This window comes from Sarcophilus harrisii, chromosome 2 (assembly GCF_902635505.1).
Source record: "Sarcophilus harrisii chromosome 2, mSarHar1.11, whole genome shotgun sequence".
In the NCBI taxonomy this organism is placed as follows: domain Eukaryota; kingdom Metazoa; phylum Chordata; class Mammalia; order Dasyuromorphia; family Dasyuridae; genus Sarcophilus; species Sarcophilus harrisii.
In genome coordinates, this window is record NC_045427.1 from 199,829,272 (window position 1) to 199,852,627 (window position 23,356).

The following is a 23,356-nucleotide window of genomic DNA, read 5'->3' on the forward strand; positions in this document are numbered from 1 at the left end:
AGAAAATAAGAGTTATTTTGCCAACTTTATCCAATAAATTTGATAACCCAAGTGAAATGGATGACACCTCCAAAAAATATAGACTTAGACAAAAGGAAGAAATTGTTGAATAGTCCCATTTCAGAAAAAAGAAAAGAAAGGGGAATTAAAAACCCCCGAAAAATCCCCAGGGACCAGATGGAACGGAATTTAAAAATTTAAAGAAAATTGGCCCCAATGTAAAAATTATTTGATAAAATAGGGAATAAGGGAGTCCACCAAATTTTCTTATGACACAGACATGGTACTGATACCAAACCAGGAAGCTGAAAACAGAAAGAAAAATTATAGACCAAATTTCCCTAATGAATATTAAGTAAAACTTAAATAAGATATTAGCAAAAAAGACTAAGAAAAATCATCTCCAAGATAATACACTATGATCAAGTAGGATTTATACCAGGAATGCAGGGCTTTCAATAAAGAAAACATCAATATAATTGGCCATGTTAATAACCAAATTAACAAAACCATATTATCATCTCAATGATGCAGAAAAGCATTTGAAAAACCCAACATCCATTCCAAAAAAACCTTGAGAAATAGGAATAAATGGACTTTTCCTTAAAATTCCAGATCTATTTAAAACCATCAGTAAGCATCATATTAATGGAGACAAACTGCAACCATTCCCAAAAGATCTGGAAAACAAGGTTGCCCACTATCACCGTTACTATTTAATATTGTATTAGAAACACAGCTATAGCAAAAGAGTGAGAAAAAAGATTAAAGGAATAAGAATAGGGAATGAGGAAGCCAAATTATCACTTCGCCGATGACATATGGTTACCAGAGAACCCCAAAACCAAAAGTTATTAGAAATAATCCACAACTTTAGCAAAGTTGCGGTTATAAAAAAACCCACATAAGCCAATTCTTAATATATCATAAAACCAACAGTCAGAGCAAAGAGAAATTCCATTTAAAGTAATCGATAAAAAAATATTTAGGAACATTCCAAGGGGAAAACAAACTTTATGAGCAAAATTGACCACTTTTCCAAAATTAAGTCTGATCAACCAATTGAAAAATATTAAATGCCTTGGATAGGGCGAGCAAATATAAAAAGATGACAATATTACCTAAACTAATCTATTTATTTAGCCATAAATTAGACCCCAAAAACTATTTTAATGACCTAGAAAAATAACAAAAAGTTCTATGGAAAACAAAAATCAAGAATTTCAAGGGAATTAAGAAAAAAATCAAATGATGGTGGCTTAGCTGTACCAGATCTAAAATTATTTTAAGAGCAGAACCAAAACTATTTTATTGGCTAAGGAATAATTAGTTGATCAGTGGAATAGATTAGGTTCAAGGGACAAACAGTCAACAAAATAGCAACCTAGCTTTAAACCCAAAGATCCCAGCTTTGGGAAAGAACTACTGTTTGATAAAATTGCTGGGAAAAAGAAACCTAGGGAAACTGGCATTGATCCATACTTAACGCGACACCAAGATAATCAAAATGGGTTAACCTAGGCATTTAGAATGAAATTATTAATAAATTAGAGGAATAAGATAGTTTACCCCCAGATTGGAAGGGGAAGGACTTTAGACCAAAGAGAACTAGAGATCATTACTGATCACAAAATAGAAAATTTTGATTATACCAAACTGAAAAGTTTTTTTTAAAAACAAAACAATGCAGACAAGATTAAAGGGCAATAAACTGGGAAAATATTTTTACAGTCAAAGGCCCGATAAAGGTCATTTCCAAAAAATATGAGAATTAACTCTAATTTATAAAAATCGTTCTCCAATTGAAAATGGTCAACGGATATGAACAACAACTAGAAGAAATTGAAACTATTTCTAGTCAAGAAAAGATGTTCAAGTCATTTTAAACAGAGAAATGCAAATTAAACAACCCTTAAGATACTAACACACCGTCGATTGGCTAAGATGACAGGAAAAAATAATGATGATTGTTGAGGGGATGTGGAAAACGAATTTCTTGTTTGGAGTTGTGAAGGGTCCAACCATTTTGGAGAGTAGTAAAACAAAGGAAGAACATCTTGGGTTTTCCCAAAGGATTTAAAAAGGAAAAACCCAGAAGAATTTTGGGAGATTTTGGCTTAACAAGGGAGAATGGCTGAATAAATTGTGGGAAAGAAAATTTGGAATAATGTTCAAGAAATGAACCCAACAGGATGATTTGAAACCGGGGAACTTACAGAACTGATGTATGAAATGAGGACCAGGAGATCATTATAATCAACAACAATACAGATGATGACCGTTCTGATGGACCAGGCCATCCTCAGCAACGAGATCAACCAAATATTAATGGAGCAGTAATGAACGAGCTATCCCAAAAGAACTTGGGAATGATTAAAACCATTTCATTAAATTCAATCCCTATTTATAAACATGCATTTTTGATTTCCCAAGCTAATTGTAAATAATTGATCGATTCTTTTGTACAGCAAAATAATGTTTTGGTATGTATACTTTTGTGATCTGTTATATTTTATATTTAACATTCTTTCATCCGCCATCTAGGGAGGGGGTGGGGGGGGGGAAGAGGTGAAAAAATTGGAACAAGAGGTTTAATTGTTAATGCTTAAAGTTACCCTGTATAAATCCGAAATAAAGGCTTTAAAAAAAAAAAAAATAAAAAAAAAAAAAAAAAAAAAAAAAGAAAACTGGAAAACTCAGCATAGACCTACATCTTACACTCTATACCAAAATAAGGTCAAATGGATACATGATTTGGGTATAAAGGGTGATACCATAAGCAAATTTGGAGATCAAGAGATAATTTACCTATCAGATCTTTGGAGAACAGAGCAATTTACAAGCAAAGAAGAACTAGAGAGCATTATAAAATGCAAAATGGATAACTTTGATTACATTAAATAAAAAAAAATTATAAATGTTGGAGGTGATATGGGAAAACTATGACACTGATGCATTGTTGGTGGAAATTTGAAATGCTTCAACCATTTGGAACTATGCTTAAAGGGCTCTAAAAGTGTGCATATGCTCAGATCCATCAGTGCCACTAATGGGTTTATATCCCAAGGAAATCATAAAGGACCAGAAATGATCCACATATGTGACAATGTTCATAGCAGCTCTTTTTGTGGCAGCAAAGATTAGAAACTGAGAAATGGCTGAATAAGTTATAGCATATGAAATTAATGGAATATTATTGTTCTGTAAGAAATGATCAACAAAATGATTTTAAAGGATTGAAAAGATTTATAATAACTGATTATGAGTGAAAGAAGCAGAACTAGGAATACATTCTACACCGTAACAGCATGATTGTGTGATGATCAACTATGAAAGACTTGATTCTCAGTACTTCTGTGATGCAAGGCAATCCCAATAAACATTGGATAGAAAATGCCATCTATATCCAGAAAAGAAGAATATGGACAATGAATGTAAATTGACACATTATGATTTTATACATAAAGAAACTGACCCTGGTAAGTAAGGTCACTGAAACATGAGTCTGGAAATCCCAGTTATTAAAAAACCTTTGCATTCAGACTGTGCAGCATATGTGATATGCACAGACTACCATTAATAGAAGCACTTTATTAGTGAATTACCATGCAAATATCTTGGGTTTGTGTAAGAAGCCACAACTCATGACTTAGAGAGTTCTATTCATGGTGTGATTGCTAAGTCTTTTCTTGATATATTCTTCTTAAGTCTGAGGACTGATTTTTCAAAGTTGTTGTGTACCTTATATGGAATTATGATCTTTTACCTTGTTCAGAGCCAGAGCTATAATTCTCATTAGACAATTGAGACTTTTAAGTTTCCAACATCTAGTGAATACTGTGCTTTCTTCCAGAAGGACTATATCTACAATCCAATTGTCCTCTTCATTACCATTGCCTATTGCCTCTCTACTGTACTGTTTTTGCCTTTAAATGTAAATTTTAAACAGAGTTCATTAATATGAATAATAAATAAAAAAAATCTTTTTTTTAGATGACAGAGTAGATTTAGTGTCAGAGAGGCCTGTATTAAAATCTTGCCTCAAAAACTTAGTTGTATAACTTAAACACTCTTAGCTTCAGTTTCCTTATCTGTAAAAAACAAGATAATGGTATCAATATAGAATTGTTATGAGGATAAAATGAGATAACATACTCATATCTCATATTATAAGATAATGTTCTTTGCAAGTTCTTAAAGCACTATATAAACATCAGTTATTATTTTTATTATTCATGTTATGAAAGTTATCTTCAAAGCACTCAAGCTTCAGGACTTTTGTCTTTACCTATTGCACAGTTGGAAAGAGAATCTTCTTAGATTCATGGACTCAAAAGTAGAACAGAACACACAGATCCTTTTTATTTATCTTGTTTATGTTTTTATAATATTTATTTTACATTTTCATTTCCTACCAATTTAGTCATTAGTTTTGACTCTACTATCATCATTCCCTAATGATTTGAGCCCCTTATCTCTAGCTTTTCAGCCTTTGTGTATTATCTTTCCTGGTTAGATGATAAACTCCTTGAGGACAGGGATTATCTTTTTGTTTTCTTATTTGTAACCCCAATGCTTAGCACAGTGCTTGGCACATAGAAGACATTAAAGTATATTTTGTTATATTTGCATTGTATATATAATGCATAAATATACATTTATGTATGTGCATGTTGTTTTTCCTAATTAAATGTGATATTGTCATTTTTTCTTTAGTATAACTATTTGCTAGCACAATAACTGGTACAATGCTCAGTGTGTGTGGATTACACCAATCTACAGGTGAATATAAAGAGGACCCCAAAATTACATAATTCACCAGAGGTGGAAATTGTAGTAAGTAGCAGAGATAATATTTGAACTTTGGTCTTCTTATCAGTAATCCAATGATCTTTCCTGTACCTCAAGATGTTAATTTCATTTAAACCTATCTGCTTTTGTAGTCACCATACTTTCAAGAATGTGTTCCTTGGCAGTGTCACTTATTTGCATATTCTAGAACCCTGGAGAACTCTCGAAATTCTGAGTATAATTTAAAATGTATTACAGAATAGAGATTGCATGATATCAATGCCTCTGAAACATTCTCTTCAGATTTTAAAGTCAAAAACAAAACAAAAAAACTATCCCTGATATAATTTCAAAAATGAAATTATATTGACAAATGTTTTGGCTGAGTGCCACCAGATAAAACTTTTTGCCTCTCAAATTTCATTGAAGTTTTACTTTTTTACAAAAAAGAAAATCAGATCTGGCTGAAATTTTTAGTTGACTGAAATCCAGCTTGATATTCAGTAGTCTGTATAGGAGGAGTGATGCTGATCATTTAATCTTTTTTGCTTTCTCTCTTTTAAAAATGAAAATGTGTGCATAATAATGCTTCCTCACATTTGACTTTCCTTTTCTTGGCAGTCAAATTATCTCCAAGGAGATACTTGTTGACAGAAGGCTTCAATTGCCATTGTGTTTCTTTCATTTAAGGGGGAGTTATTTGCCATTAGTGATGAGATATAGAAAGACTGGTTGATGGTTAGGTAAGAGAGAAAGATCAAAATCTCTACTTTTGCTGTAGGTTAGTATAAGTGGTTCAATTTATAAAGAACAGTCATTATCAGATCACGATGTTGTTCAGTCCTGTTTTTAGGTAGAAGATAGAAACATTAGTGTAAGCTTCTCTTCTACAAATGAAGACCCACTAAAGCAGAAATAACAGGCTTCTCATTGATAACTTTTTAAAAATATCATTTACATTCCTCCCCATTTAACTGAAGGGAATAATCTCTTAGTCTGAACAATGATGAGCACTGGCATATTTATAGACATTTTACCAAGCACAAAATTGGATACAAAGCTTGCCCAATGGATTCACAGTCCAAATTTAAAAATAGAAAGGAATATCCAAAAAGAATATGAAGATAATCAGGGAAAACATAAATATTCACTTAATAGAATTGTAAGGTCTAGGAATACATTCCACTAACAGTAGGCACTCTTTACTAAACCAATACATTTGAAAACATTTTACAAGTCCCCAACATGCTCTACACTGTCAATGAATAATGTTATCTATAATATGGATGAAAGTTTATAGACCTGGAATAAACCTTCAGAGGCCTTCTTATGTAGCCTCCTTGCTTCATGTGGACAAGTATCTAAGTCTACAAGATAAACAGTTATTGTCAAAAATTCCAGGGGTATAGAAAACCCACTAACTGTTTAAAGCTACAATTTGGTCTGATCACTCTATCAATCAAGATTTTCTTCATAAGGTCTTGTGTGAACACAAACAAATTCTATAGTTTCTCTTTTGGTATTAAAAAAGTCACTTTTATTTCCATTAATTGATATCTGATACATCTGTAGAATAAATTCTTTGATCTTTTTCACACAGAACATTTTAACGCCAAAACCCAATTTGCATGAATCCTTTTCTGTATTTCTACAGATCTAAACAAAATCTGAAACCAGTAAAGATATGATTAATGCGGAGTATAGGGGAAAAATTACACTTTGGTCTTTGCTATCATCTGCCTTTCATTATGTCTCTGAATTGTTACTCTTATTTCAGACGGCTTGGATGCATCTATGGATATGATATATAAAATGGATACTTTCTCTACTGGTGAAGCTTTCAATTCAGTCATACCTTTACATCTTGTGTAATTCTTGTTCAGTTTCTACCATAAATTATCCATAGAAGGTCCACTCCATATGGTATCACTCTTTTTTTTTTTAAATAATCACTTGTTATTTTCAAAATACATGCAAAGATAGTTTTCAGCAGTTACCTGCAGAGGGTCACCAGATAGTGGGGGAGCTCTGGGTGAGGTATAAGACACTCCAGCCCAGCAAGGGAACCTGATGATGTGTCAGGTTTGGCTCCCCATCACTCTTAAGGACGTCTCAGCCTTCCTGAAAAGTCAGAGATGTGACAACCTGTTATAAGTAAAGCAAAGTTATACTAAAGTGACAAAGAAACATCTGCACACAATACCAAGTTGTTTATGTGGTCATGCATGTGCAGTATATAGTTAGTACATGTGCAGTGTGGTCTAATTATGTAGGAATACTGAGGTATAAAAGATTAAGAGAATTTTGAATAAGCTCCTGTTCCTTCACTCCTCACCCATGATCAGGATTAGGGCTGGTACTGAAATCCTTCAGTGAGTGGGTCTGGACCTTGCAAAACCTTGTGTTCAATTTTTTCCTGTCATCTTAGCCAATCTGAGAGGTATGTAGTACTATATCAGAGTTGTTTTAATTTTCATTTCTCTGATCATTAGTTATTTAGAATATTTTTATATGACTTGAAATGATTTTAATTTCTTCGTCTGAAAATTGTCTCTTCATATTATTTGATTACTTATCAATTGAAGAATGGCTTATACTCGTAAATTTGAATCAAGTCTCTTTGTATTTCAGAATTGAGACCTTCATCAGAGCCTTTGGATATACAACTTTCCCCCCAGTTTTCTTCTTCCATTCTAATATTATCTGCATTGGTTTTGTTTGTATACAACTTTTAAAATTTAATATAATCAAAATTATCCATTGTGCTTTTCATGTTTTCTAATTCTTCTTTGACCATAAATTCCTTCCTTCCCCACAGACCAGAGGGGGAGATTATCCTTTCTTCTTCTAATTTGCTTATAGTATTACCCATTATGTCTAAAACACTATTTAAATCTTATCTTGATACATGGTGTTAGGTGTAGATAAATGTTTAGTTTCTGCCATACTATTTTCCAATTTTCCCAGCAATTTTTGTCAAACAGTAAATTTTTATCCTAAAAACTGGGGTTTTTTTTGGTTAGTCAAATTACTATAGTCATTGACTATTATGTTTTTTGAAACTAACCTATTCTGCTGATCAACTAACTACTCTATTTCTTAACCAGTAACAAATGGTTTTGATGACTGCTGATTTAGAAAGTAGTTTTAGGTCTTATACAGGTAGGCCACCTTTGTTTGCCTTTTTTTTTTTTTTTTCATAAATTCCCTTGAAATTCTTGAAATTTTGTTCTTCCAGATGACCTTTGTTATTATTTTTATCACAACTATAAAGTAATTTCTTGGCAGTTTGATTGGTGTGTCATTGAATAAATAGATTAATTTAGGTAGAATTGTCATTTTTTTCTATATTAACTCAGTCTACCAGTGAGCACTTGATATTCTTCCAAGATGTTTGGATCTAACTTTGTGTGAAAAGTGTTTTATAATGGTGTTTAAATAGTTCCAGACTTTGTCTTTGTAGGTAGACTCCCAAATATTTTATATTATCCACAACAATTTTAGATGGAATTTCTCTTTGCATATCTTGCTGCTGGACTTTGTTGGTAACATAGAAATTCTTTTTTTTAAATTATAGTTTTTTATTGACAAAACATATGCATGGGTAATTTTTCAACAATGATTCTTGCAAAAACTTCTCTTCCAACTTTTCCCTTCCTTCCCTCCACCTCCTCCTCTAGATAACAGGCAGTCCCATACATATTAAACATACTAAAGTATAGGTAACATAAAAATTCTGATGATTTCTGTGGATTTACTTTGATCCTGCAACTTTGCTAAAGTTGTAAATTGTTTCTAGTAGGGTTTACTTGATTCTCTAGGATTTTCCAAGTATACTATCATATCATCTTCAAAGAGTGATAATTTTGTTTCTTTATTACTTACTCTAATTTATTTAATTTCTTTTTCTTCTTTTATTGTTAAAGTTAACATTTCTAATACAATATTGAATAACAATGGTGACTGTGAACAACCTTGTTTCACCCCTGATCTTATTCAGCATTTCATATGATGCTTTTTGATGGTTTTAGATAGATGCTATTGATAATTTTAAGGAAAAAATAATTTATTCCTATGATGCTAGTGTTTTTAATAGAAATGATTGTTGGATTTTTAAAAAAATGCTTTTTCTGTATCTATTCAGATAATATATGATTTCTGTTAGTTTGATTGATGATTTAGAAAAAAATATGCTTATAGTTTTCCTAATATTGAAAAAGTTCTGCATTCCTGATATAAATCATAGTTGGTCACAGTGCATTATCCTTGAGATTACTTGCTGTAATCTCTTAGCTAATATTTTATTTAATATTTTTGCCTCGATATTCATTAGGGAATTTGGTCTATAATTTTCTTTCTCTTTTTTGACCCTATCTGGTTTAGATATCAGTATTATATCTGCATCATAAAAGGAATCATCACATATTTTTGCTGTTAACTGTGTATAATATATTCCTGGTTCTGCTTGCTTTGCTCAGCAGCAATTCATGTAAATCTGCCTAGGCCTTTTTAAAATCAATAATTTTTATAGAACAATAATATTCTATTACCTTCACATACCACAGCTTTTTCAGTCATTCACCAATTGATGGGCATCTGCTCATTTTCCAATTCTTTACTGCCACAAAAAGAGCTGCTACAAACATTTTTGCATGTGTGTCCTTTCCCTTCCTTTGTGATTTTCTTAGATACAGATACAATAGTTCTGCTGCATTTACTCTCTAGAATAGTTGGATCACTTTATAACTCCACCAACAATGCCATTCGTTTTCCCACTTCCCCTCCAATATTTATCAATTTTTAAATTTAACGTAATCAAAGTTGTTCATTTTGCATTCTATTAATGTTTTCTAATTCTTGTTTGGTCATAAATTACTCCCTTCTCTAAATATCTGATATTTAAAATTTCCCTTGCTCTCCTAATTTCCTTATGGTATCGCATTTTATGCCCAAATTATGTATCCTTTTTGATCTCATTTTGGTGTAAGGTGTCCTTCTGACATTATTTTTCAGTTTTTTCAGCAATTTTTGTGATATAGTGAGTTCTTATCCTAGAAGCTAGAGATTTTGGGGTTTCCTTATCTCTTTTTATTAGATTTATTTTTGCTTTTGCTTGATATGAGATCTCTACCCCTGCTTTCTTTAGTTCATGTGAAGCCTAATAGATTTTGTTCCAGCCTTTTACCTTTACTCTCTATGTATCATTATGTATAATATGTACAATCCTTTTCCTACGTGTAGTTTCTTTTTTACATCATTACAATAAAGTCAGATTATACCCATAACTTCTAAATATACCACTATCAAAAATACATTTCTCAAGAGATAAACATATAATTTCCCCAAATATGGATGTAAACATTTTAATCTTTAAAAAAAAAACCTAGATTTTTAAATTTATTTTTGCTTCTCTTGAGTTCTGTATTTTAAGATCAAATTTTGTATTCAGCTCTGCTCTTTTCATGAAAAATAATTGAAAAGCCCCTATTTTATCAAATATTCATCTTCCCCTCTGAAAGATAATGCTTAATTTTGCTGGATAGTTGATTCTTGGTTGAAATTCAAGCTCTTTTGTCCTCTAGAATATCATATAGCAGATTCTTTGATCCTTTAAAGTAGAAGCTGCTAAGTCCTGGGTAATCCTGATTATGACTCCTCAATATTTGAATTGTTTCTTTTGTCTGCTTGCAGTGTTTTCTCCTTGATATGATAATTCTGGAATTTAGCTACTGTATTCCTTGAAGTTTTCATTTCAGGATCTCTTTCAGGAGGTGATCAGTGGATTTTTTCAATGGTATTTTTATCTGGTTCAGGGCTGTTTTCCTTGATGCTTTCTTGAAAGCTGTTGTTTAGTCTCTTTTTTCCATCATGTTTTTCAGATAGTGCAACAATTCTTAAAGTGTCTATTCTGTATCTATTTTCCAGATCAATTGTTTTTCCAGTGAAGTATTTTACATTTTCTTCTGTTTTTTTCTTTTTTTTGGTTTTGTTTGACTCATTCTTGATGTCTCATCCAGTCATTTACTTCCATTTGTTCAATTACAATTTTTAATGAGTTATCGTTTTTCAGTTAGCATTTTTTTTTGCAGACCAGCTTATATCAGATTTTGAGGCTTCATCTGGAGGCCTTTTGCCTTTATTATCTTCAATGTTTGAGGTCTGTTCTTCCCTGTCTCTATAATAGCCATCTATGATCAAATCTCCTTCTCCAGTTAATTTTACAAGTGAGGAAAGTGAAAAAACAAGATTAAGTGATTAGGTGAAGAAACAAGATTAAGTGATTTGTCTAGCTATGTGACCGTAGCTAATGTGTGAGGGAAGGTTTGAACTCAGGAAATTGAATTCCTGACTCCAGACTTTGCACTCTATGCACGACTTAGTTATCCCCACATCTTATATTCTCATGAAAATAATCATAATAATAAATGATAATAACATAAGCTAAAGCATATATCACAAGTTCTGCAGAATGATTTATAATGGGAGACAACATATATGAGGGATCAATCTCAAGGAAAAGAGTTTGATTTGGGAAATCCATGACCACATTCTTTCTAATAGCAATGAAAGGGTTCAATTGATTGCCTTTTCTAAGTCAATGAGTGAGAAAAGACTGGAGTATATTTATACATGTGGGGCATAAAGTCACTATGACTAGATGGAATATAAAGGACTAGTGATGGTAAATATAGTGACTTAGGCAATTTGACAACATTCACTCCAGTGTCTTTGCTAAGAAAACTCATTCACCAATGATAAGAACTCCCAGTTGGGTTATGAAGAATTAGATATAACTGAAAAAAACACAATAATAACAAAAATCCAAGATATAGATACTAATTAATTTTTCAGTGACTGACATCATAATCTAGCCAAAATTCCTTTTGTATTCACTTAGTTTTTTTGTTCATGAATTGTTAACCTAAACCCTGGATCTTATTGAGGAGATTTTCTAGTTATTTTTAAGAGATAATTAAATCCTAACTGATTATTAACCTCAGAGGTGATTGATGAATCTGAGAGGTTAAGTATTCAATTAAATTTTCAGTTATAACTTCCAGCATGTTCTTTCTTTATTTTTGTCTAGCCTCTCCTTCCTCACTTTGAAGGGTCATTTTATCTGTATCTCTGTTCTCTGTGTAGGTTTCCTTTGCAGTACTGTTATTAACATGAATATTTGGTGAGTCAGAAGTCTTTGTCTACAGGCAATTGGTTTCCCAAGTTTTGTGTTTTTAATCTTGAAGGAACAATTACAAGGTTGTAGCAATCATGGAGGAAAATGGTATTGAAAAGCTGTGCTGTTCTGCAAGGTTCATAGAGGATTAGATTGCAGCACCTTCCAGGTAAATGTAACATGAATTAATAGCTTTCATTTATGAAGTATAATATATATAATTTCGAGAGAATCCAGACTGAACTCTAAGGAAATCTTCATTGCTTAATTATAAATCTTGAGTCTATGATCATGTTGTATGTGGTATTAAGTCATCTCTCTTCTACCCAGGCACTGAGGCTGAAGGATATTTCATGAACTCTTCTCTTAGGCTGTAGGCACAAATATACTTGCTTTTGTGATGAACTTCTGTAGAAATTTGATCAGAATTACAACTGCTATTATTACTTATATTTGAAAATTCACTTTTGAGTGGTATTTACTTTGACTCAGTGTAAGTATATGTCTAAATTTGTAAGATATTTCTGCTGCAAGTTGCCACCAACTGTTCTAGGTGGTTGGATGGCTTGGAGATTGGATGGAGGATTTACAAATCCTCCATAACCCTATGATACTTCAGAAGAAAAATTCAAGGCAAAAAGATGAAAAAAAAGTAAAGAGGACATAAGAAGAAAAGAGGCAAGGGGAGACTGTTACTTTTCTTGGTAGGCAGGTAGAGAGTGAGCCAACCAATCACTTTGGGATTAGGCCTAGTACCTGGAAAGTATGGTACATGATGACAAACTGTAAGAAGAAAGATATACTCAACTGATAGGGGAAGGGGATCAATTCCCTTCCCTTAAAACTTTATGCAATTGATTACAATAATACCTCTTCTATGACTTGCATTTATGAAAAAAAAGTTAGCCCTGCAATGTTATCCCAGCACAGTTGTGAATGTGTAAGTCTGGACTTGTAACTTGCAATTCCATAAAATCTACATTCATGCTAATCAATAAGTAGGGGAAAAGAATTATAAGCCTCTCCACATGAATGTTTAAAAAGTACTCATAAAATTATATAAAACTGGTGAGCATCCTGAGCCTAAAGATTTAATAAAGTTATATTTCAGTTCTGTGTTCATGGAAAAAAAAATTAAATAGGAAGGAGAGATAGTGGAATTGATAGGACTTCTTTTAATCCTGTAGTGAATTTATTAATATAGTTCATGGGCTGGCAGCTATATTTATTTCATTATTTATCTTTTTAACATCTTCTTATTTAATGTTTCTCTTTGAAACATGGATATGGCTTTCAATTGGATGAGACTGGGAACATAGAAGTATCTTACTTTAAGGAAATCTAGTACATGAAAAAACTATTTATAATATAGATAAATTAAGTGGTAATGATTTACAAAACTCAAAAATTTGGAAGATTTGGAGTAAAGCCAGGAAGCTGCTCAAGTTCTTCCTGTTTTCCTCAAAAAATAGATGAATCTAAGCCTCTGAACAGTCTGTAAAAAGACTCTCTTACTGTGCTACTGAGAGTCACTTGACAGTGGCTATTGGAGAGCCAACCCAGACTTGCAGAATGGATCTCCTCTTGTGAGAAGATAATACAAGGAGACTGAGAGGCAGTTGCTGTTCTCTGACCTTTCTGACTGAGACCCCATTGCATCGTCTGACCTCTCTCCTCTTCCTTCTGCCTCCAATTTATCTCATTCCCAGTCTACAACACCTGTGTCAACAAAGGCTGCCTTGCAACTCCTTCAGATATATTATTCACAGTTGTGGAGGCTCTTGGAGAATTGACCTGTCCCTCAACAATCTCTAGTTCAAGATAAATTGAAAAAAAAAAAAAACTTCACAAGAGATCAGTGTTATTTGGAGTAAAAAGGGTGTTAAGCCCAGCTTAGATAGACTAGGGAAAGCCAGTGAGTGAATCTTAATCATAGCAAATCAGCAACTGAGATCCTTAGTCCTGGTTCAGTAGAGGAGCATATCACTGGGTTAGCCCCTAGTCCCAGCTCAGAAGGCAAATTCCAGAAAACTAGTCTGTTTCTTTAAAAGAGCAGATAAAATTACCTCCTGCAAACATATGGGGCCATTGTGCTCAAAATCAAATCTCAGAGCTGCATAGGAAACTTGGGGCAGCTACCACTTTATCCCAGGAGCAAATCTCAGCCATAAAATACAAAAAGAGAAAAGAAAGAAAATGAGCAAGAAATAAAAAAAGAATCTTGACCATAGAAAATTACTATGGTGACAGGGAAGTTCAAAACACCAACTCAGATGAGGACAAAATATCCACAGAGGAAATCTCAAAAAGTAATATGAATTGGTCTCAAGCCCAAAAAGGCTTCTTGGAAGTGCTCATAAAAGACTTTAAAAGGCACATAAGAGAGGCAGAAGAAAAAAAATTAAAAAAGAAATGGGAAATATGCAAGAGAGAATCAACAGCTTGGAAAAGGAAGGAAAAAATTGACTGAAGAAAACAATTTCTTAAAAAATATAATTGGCCAAATGCAAAAAAATCCCCTGAAGAAAATAACATCTTCAAAAATAGAATTAACCAATTGGAGAAAAGATACAAAAGCTAACTGAATAAAATCACAAATTAAAAACAAGAGGACAAATGGAAGGTAATAACTATTTGAGACATTAAGAATCAGTAAAACAAACTAAAAAAGAATGAAAAAAATATAAGAAAATGTGAAATATCTTGAGGGAAAAACAGCTGACCTAGCAAATATATCCAGAAAAGATAATTTAAAAACTGTTGGCTTACCTGAAAGCCATGACTAAAAAAAGAGCCTGGATACCATTTTTTCCCAAAGATCATCTAGGAAAACTGTCTCTAAATTTTAGAAACAGAGTAAAAATATTAATTGAGAGAATCCACATCTTTGGAAAGAGATCCCACAAGAAAAGCTCTATTGAACATTGTTGTAAAACTGCAGAAGTACAATCTCAAGAGAAAAAGTACTGCAAGCTATCAGACAAAAATAATTCAAATATTAAGGAACAGTAGTCAAGATGACCCAGCATCTATCTGCCAGTTTCTCTAATAAAGGATTGGAGAGCCTAGAATAGTGTATTATGGAAAGCAAAGGACATGGGATTCCAACCAAGAATTAACTACCCAGAAAGACTGAGCTTCATCCAAAGAGATGGAGCTTTAGTGATCTGAGACTTCTAAACACTTCTATTGAAAAAAACAATAGAAATTTGTCAAACACAGGATTTAAGGGAAGCATAGAAAGGTAAACGGGAAAATATGTATATTTATATGTTAAACTGTTTACATAGCTAGATGGGAAAATGATGTATGAAACTCTTGAGTATTGTATCTGTCACTGGAGCAGACAGAGAGGGGCACCACATGAATAGAGGGTCTGGTTGTAAATAGACTATAATGTCGTTATATCGAAGAAAAAAGTCATTAGGAGTGGAAAAAGGTCTATACTGGAAAAAGAGGAAAGGGGAGATATAATGGATGATTAGTTCATATCAAGAGGCTCAAAAGAGCTGTTATAATGGAGGGGGGGAAAGGAGGGGGTAGAGCTTGATCTTATAAGTTTTGGTTGTAAGAAGAAATAATTTATTATTCAGTTGTATATAGAAATTTATCTAACCCTATAAAGAAGTAGGAGGAGAAAGAAGAATGTAAAGGGAGGGCAGGAGAGAAGAGAGGACAGAAACACTATGAAAAAAGGTAAGAGATGGGGTTAGGGGTATTACAAAATAAAGTGCTGGGTACTTGGGTTAAAAATTCCTAACAAAAGGGGGAGGAGTGATAGATGATAAGTTAGTGGGGGGCATAGATAAAAAATCACTACTAAGAGAAGGTTAGGAAGAAAGAACAAAAGTTTATTAAGGGAAGAAAATAGGATGGAGGGAGATACAGAGCTGATAATCATAACTGTGAATCTGAAGAGAATGAATTCTCCCATAAAAGAAAGTGAATAGTAGAGTGCATTTTAAAAAAAGGATGCTACAATAAGTTGTTTACAAGAAACACATCTGACACATAGAGACATAAAGAGTCAAGATAAAAGGTTGGAATAGAATGTATTATGCTTCAACTGAAGTAAAAAAAAAAAAGCAGAGGTAACAATTCTGATCTCAGATAAAGCAAAAATAAAAATACATTTAATTAAAAGAGATAAGGAAGTACATTTGAAAAAGGGTTCCCTGAACAATGAAGTAGCAAGAATATTAAATCTATAAGCACCAAATGGTAGAACAGTCACATTCATTTAAAATATATATATATATTTTTAAGCCAGTTATAGGGAGAAATAGAAACATTATACTAGTGGGGTACCTTAACCTTTCCTTCCAAGAATCTGATAAATCTAATCTTAAAATAAACAAGAAATAAAATAGGAATGTTACTAGAATCCTAGAAAACTTAGATATGATAGACCTCTGGAGAAAACTGAATAGGGACAGAAAGGAATACAACATTTATCATCAGTACATGGCACCTACACAAAAACTGACCATGTATTAGGGCAAATGTAGGAAGGCAGAAATAGAGATTTTACACAATGCAATAAAAATTATATTCATTAAGTGACAGGGAAAGATAGACAAAAAAAAAACCAATTGGAAATTAAATAATCTACTAAAAAATGAATTAGTGAAACAACAAATCAAAGAAATAATCCATAATTTCATCCAAGAGAATGACAATAATGAGACAACATACCAAAACCTGTGGGATGCAGTAAAAGCAATTCTTAGGGGAAATTTTATATCTCTAAATATCTACAAGAATGAAATATAGAAAGAGGAGATCAATGAATTGGGCATGCAACTAAAAAAGTAGAAAAGGAACAAATTAAAAATTCCCAATCAAATACCAAATTAGAAATTCTGAAACTCATAGGAGAGATTAATAAAATCAAAACTAAGGAAACTATTAACTAATTAATAAAACTAATTTTATGAAAAAAAACAACAACAAAATATATAAAACTTTGGTTAATTTGATCAGAAAAAGGAAAGAAAAAGACCCAAATCACCAGCATCAAAAATGAAAAGAGTGAACTTACCATGAATGAAAAATAAATTAAAGCAATAATTAGTCGCTATTTTGCCCAACTCTATGGCAGCAAATCTGACATACTAACTGAAATTGATGAATATTTACAAAAATATAAATAGCTCAGGTTAGTCCCATTTTAGAAAAAGAAATTGACCAAATCATTAATGAACTCCCTAAGGAAAAATCTCCAGGGACAGATGAATTCACAGATGAATTCTACCAAATATTTAAAGAACAATTCCAATACTATGTAAACTATTTGGAAAAATAGGTAAAGTAGTACTGCCAAATTCCTTCTATTACCCATATATGATACTGATATCTAAACCAAGAAAAACCAAAACAGAGAAAGAAAATTATAGACCAATCTCCCTAATGAATATTGATGCAAAATTTTTAAATAAAATATTAGCAAAGAGATTACAACAATTTATAAACAGCATAATACATTATGACCAAGTGGGATTTATACTAGGAATGCAGGGCTGGTTCAGTGTCAGGAAAACTATGATCATTATTGACCATATCAATAACAAAACCAACAGAAATTACAAGATAATCTCAATAGATAAAAAAAAAGTTTTTAATAAAATACAGCACCCATTCCTATTACAAACACTAGATAGGGATAAAGGAAGCTTTTCTTAAAATAATAAGCAGTATCTATCTAAAAGCTACAGGTATTATTTGAAATGGACAGAAACCGGAGGCATTTCCAATAAGATCAGGGATGAAACAATGATGCCCATTATCACCACTGTTATTCAACATTGTACTAGAAATGTTGACTTTAGCAATATAAAAAGAAAAAGAAATTAAAGGGATTAGAATAGTCAATGAGGAAATAAAATTATCACTCTTTGCAAATGATATGATACATGATATCCTTAGAGAATACTAGAAAATCATCCAAAAACTTACTGAAAACAAATAACAACTTTAACAAAGTTGCAAGATATAGAATAAACCCATACAAATCACATATTGTTATTATTATTATTACTAACAAAACCCATCAGCAAGCGATATAGAGAAATTCCATTTAAAATAACTGTAAACAACATAAAATATTTGGATGTCTACCTGCCAAGACAAATCCAAGACTACATGAACATAGTTACAAAACACTTCTTGCACAAAAAAGTGAAATCTAAACAATTGGAAAAACATCAATTTCTCATGGATATGCTGAGGTAATATAATAAAAATGACAATTTTGCCTAAAATTGCTCTACTTGTTCAGTGCCATACTAATCAAACAGCCGAAAAATTGTTATAGAACTAGAAAAAAAATAATAAACTTCATGTAGAAAAACAAAAGATAGAATATCAAGGGAATTAAAAAAATACAAAGGATGGTGACTTATCAGTACCAGACCTAAAACTACATTATAAAGCAATAGTTATCAAAACCTTTTGCTACTAAGAAATAGTATGGTGCATCAGTGGAATAGATTAAATACACAAGACACAATAATCAAGGCCTAAAGTTATCTAGTATTTTATAAATCCCCAAATTCCAGCTTCTGCGATAAGAATTCACTATTTGACAAAAATTTCTTGGAAAACTGGAAATTGATATGTCCCAAATTCAGTATTGGCTTATATCTCATACCTCATACCAAAACAATATCAAAATGCATGCATAATTTGGACATAGAGGATGATACCATGGACAAATTAGGAGAGCAAGGAATAATTTACCTATTAGATCTTTGGAGAAGGGAGGAATTTATGACCAAAAAAGAAATAGAGAACAATATAAAAGGTAAAATGTACAACTTTAATTACATTAACTTAAAAAGTTGTTGCATAAACAAAACCAATGGAATCAAGATTAAAAGTAAAGTACACTGGGGAAAAACACTATAGTCAGTGTTACTGATAAGTGTCTCATTTCCAACTGTACAAAGAACTGTGTCAAATTTATAAGAATACAAATCATTCCCCAATTGACACATGGTCAAAGGACATGAACAGACAATTTTCAGATGACAAAATTAAAGCCTTCTATAGGTATATGAAAAAAATGCTCTAAATCACTATTGATTAGAGAAATGCAAATCAAAACAACTCAAAGGTACCACCTGCCTCTCAGATTGGCTGATGACAGAAAAGATAATGATAAATGCTGGAGGGGAAGTGAGAAAACTAGGACACTAATTCATGATTGGTGGAATTGTGAAATGAACCAACCATTCTAAAGAGCAATCTGGAACTATGCCCAAAGGGCTATAAAACTGTGTATGCCCTTTTTTCCAGCAGTGCCACTACTGGGTTTATATCCCAAGGAAATCATAAATGAGGGAAAAGGACTCACGTGTGCAAAAATGTTTGGAGCAGCTCTTTTTATCAGAACAAAGAATTGGGAAATGAATAGATGCCCATCATTGGGGGAATGGCTGAATAAGTTGTGATATATGAAGACAATGGAGTATTTTTTTCTATAAAAAATGATTAACAAGCTGATTTTAGAAATGCCTGGAGTTACCAAACTGATCATGAATGAAAACAACCAACCAGAATGAGGAGTACATTGTATGCAATAACAGCAAGAATGTATCATGTTCAGCTATGAAACACTTAGGCCGTTTAGTGCTCCAAAGCAACTGCAACAGATATGCAGAAAATGATATCTGCATCCAGAAAAAGAACTATGGAGATTGAATGTAAATCAGCATGTGCATGTTCACTTCCTTTTCCAATTCTTTTTATCTCCCATGGTTTTTCCTTTTTGCTCTGATTTTGCTCTCTCAACATGATTCATAAAACAATGCATATTAAAGTTTAACGTTTTAGTTTTCTACATTAAGAAACTTAAGAAAGGCATTATTATACTCACTGACTTATCCAAGGTCATACAAGTAGATGACAAAATTGATATTCAAACAAGGATATGTTGGGGTCAGTACCAGTGAGCTAGGAAGAATTGATTGTTAAATTTTCAGTGTGAGTTCTTACACTTTAGAAATCAGTGAGCTCCAAATCAGGGCTTGATTTGTTGTTTAATTGATTGTCTAGACAAGAAAGTGATAAATAAAATGTTAATATTTCAGATTAAATTGAACTGTATGAGACTTGGTTGTTAAACTTGTGTCTGTATACTCCAATTTAAAACTCAAATCTTTTAACTCTCAATACAGTACTCTTTCCATCATGCCATTTACTGTTTCTCTAAAGAGCAGATTTGAAGTAAGATTTAGTTAATAACATTTCTTTCAAAAAATTTTACAAACGTCTCTGCATGCAATAAATCTTTTGTATAAAGTTATAATCACATGCAATTAAGCAATCTTTGATTTTTTTTATCAGAAAGGTGAGCAAGCAATATTCCCTTATCAGAAAATAATACTTGATTTGTAGACTTACAAATTGAAATAATAGAAACATAACCAGAGGCTATTATAAGATTCAAATGAGATAATGGAGTTAAAGAGGTATACAAACATTTAAGTGCTATAAAATGCTAGTTATTGTGATAGATATTTATTCTTGTTACCTATTGTTATTGCTATTGTTTCTATTAGCGTACAACCATTAGTTCTCCATTCAGGTGATGCCTTCATTCCCTGAGTCTTCTTTTGGCTCCTAATGAGTTGAAGCAGTATTTATAGAATATTTCAATAACTGGGTTGGAGAAGGGGAAATATACCACTAGCACAGTGGTTGCAGTGGCCTAGCTGCCCCAGCATATATAATTTTAAAGTGTAATCATCACTATTAACTTTTTTAAGCTTAGACAATCAACATAATAAATCACCATGATTTATAATGATAAATTTTATAATTTCTTTTCCAATGGATTAGGATGGGTCCATCCTGTACAGACCTATAAATAGCATGTATTAAGAATAAAAATGCTTCTTTGTGGGGGTATGCTTGCAGGAAATATAGGAAATAATAATTGGATGATAAATACCAAGATTGTTGTGAGCTAAATGAAAAAAAAAATATGTCTGGGTTGAATAAGTTTAAAAAAACAAAAAAAGAGAAGTCACTGAATTTTGATAGTATAGATCTGTGTGTTGAAATTAGTTTTGTTCTGTGATTGGATAAAATTATTTTTCCTATAAAATAATTATAATAGCTCTTTAACAAGGGAAAATAATTGCACATTGCAATAGAAAGGATACTGGATACAGATTTAGAGATCATAGATCCAAATTCTAAAAGTTAGTGGTGTGATGTTTGAAAAGTCTGATAGAATTAGTTTCTTGTTAATTAGTCATTTCATTGATTATGGCTAGTGAATAATTAATAAAATGATAGTCATTTACCTCATGAACCAAAGATAAATCTTGGTGGTCTCTAAATGCTTAAAAAACCTTTGGGAAAAAAGGATATATCTGAGGGTGTAAATCAATTCTGGTTAACGAAAAGTGAGAAGGTGGACATAATAATGAGAAAGTGGGCAAAAAGTCATCTCTTCCTGCAGAGAGCATGATCTCATTATGAGAATTTATCTCTACCCAAATCTCAGTGGTTTGTTTTCCTCTTAATAAGCTAGGTCATCCCAAACTATAATGGAAGTTTCCAATATCAGTCAGGGGCTTTTTCCCTAAGGACAAGAACTTATTTTGACTGAATTCTGTTTATAAGATCTTCTGGTTGGGTGGAATCCTTCCTGAGATGGAAAAGCAGATACCACAAGGGTTTGGGCAATCTCATCAATCAGCAATGTCCTTCAAATGCTGGCTGAATAATTTATGAGGGCTGATTTATGATGGGGAAATAGAAAAGGGAAAATCTTAATCTCAATTCATGATTGTTAACATAAAGAGATTCACTTCTTTTAGTAGATGACTTTGGGCAATTAATTTTTTTCTCTGAACCTCAGATAAAACTGAGGGAGAGATTGGGGGAGAGATGGTTTGGATGAGTTTAAAGGTCCTCTTCACTGACAAATCCACTTATCCTATAATCCAAGAATAGTTACAAAATTTAGAATGTCAGATGAAGAAAAATAATCAGTATCATATGACATAAAACAACAAAAAATATATTAGCACAATAGTGATATGATAATGACTCACACAAGCTTATTCCCATTCTTAAAATGTACTCATTTACATCTCCCACCTTTTGGATTATTTTTCTTTAGAAATCATTTAAGATACCTCCTCCATTAAGCCTTTTATGATTCCTTTAATTGGTAGTGTTCTGTCCTTCCATAAATTAGTTTGGATTAATTTACCTTTGGATAATCAACATGATATAACTACTAGAAGTTTGTCTTTCAGGTCGCATATAAAGACTCACCTCTGACATGCTCATACTAAGTAGGTATGATCCTGTTCAAGTCACTTAACTTCTCAGTGTTTTGAACAACTCCCTAAAACTATAAGTTGCAGAGCAGATGCTGAACTGCATTGTTTGAGGGAGTTTACTCACTTTATTCCCATGAAACCTCAGGAGGAAGAGGAGGAAGAAGAAGAGAAGAAATATTCTATCTTCCCTGGTACAATATAAGTTACTGAAGTCAGGGACTTGTTTTTATCATTGAATATCCACCCTCAGCACAGAATCTTATACACAAGAGGTATGTAAAGAGTGTTGATATAAACTGGAGTTAAGTCTGGTTATTTGAATAAAACTCTCCTCATTAATGGAAAAAATGATCACTCAATACCAGTCATGAGTGTCTTATACAAAAGCTCACACTTGATCTTTGAATTATATGAGATTGAAGCCTACTGATTAAAATATTCCTTAGATATATGAAGTCACTTATATTTGTGTTTGAAAGTACATAGTTCCTAATGAAATAAAAATCCATTTGAAAATTAAGGCCCATAAAGATCTGCTAAAACATTAAATGAAACATGAAGATTCAGCTGGATTGGATTGGATTGGATTGGATTGTACAAGATTGGACTGTATTGCAATAGATTGAACAAGATTGGATCAAATGGCCTATATTAGAACTGATTGGACTCAACTAGATTCAACCAAAATTGACCAGCTTGGACTGGATTGTACTAGTTTATACCAGCCTTCATTGGGTTGAACTAAACTGCATGGATTGGACAGGATTGGATTAAATAGGACCTGTCTAGACTGGGCTATACTGGACTGAGTTTAATTGTACTAGATTAGAATAGACTGAAATGGATTGCACTGAATCTTACTGCACTGATTCAGATTAGACCAGACTAGGATATATAGATTATATTGGATTGAACTTCATTGTTGTAATTTGGAAGGATGAATGAATTTCCTAATAATGAGATTTCCTGGAAACATGATTAAGTTAAGTAAAAGGAGTAGCACTTGAAAAACTGTCTATACAGGGAGTTTTTTTTTTTTTTAATGGAAGCTTTGGAAGAAATTCTTTATTTTACCCTCCAGCTCTTCAAT